This window comes from Populus nigra, chromosome 2, assembly GCF_951802175.1.
Source record: "Populus nigra chromosome 2, ddPopNigr1.1, whole genome shotgun sequence".
NCBI lineage: Eukaryota > Viridiplantae > Streptophyta > Magnoliopsida > Malpighiales > Salicaceae > Populus > Populus nigra.
The window spans coordinates 20,064,922-20,065,221 of record NC_084853.1 but is presented as its reverse complement, the minus strand read 5'-3'; positions in this window follow the sequence as shown (position 1 = coordinate 20,065,221).

Sequence of the window (300 nt, the reverse complement as noted above, 5' to 3'; positions counted from 1 at the left end):
TCTAAACCAGCGGTCTTTCTCATCGAGCCTTGGACTATCCAGTCCGTCCTGACTCATCGCCAGCACCTGCTGCCGATTCTGCCGACTTTGCCGATTTTCTCGGCGCTGCCGATTCCAACACTGCGCCCACCGTGTCTGAACCAGCGCTGTTTCGTCAGCGTGTCCCCTCGACGAATTTTCCTGCCTGGCCTGGACAGTCCACCGTCCAGCCCGTGTTCGTCGAAAAATCTGCGCTGCCGATTCTGCCGACTTTGCCGATTTCGTCGGCGCTGCCGATTCCAACACTGCCCGCCGTGCCTG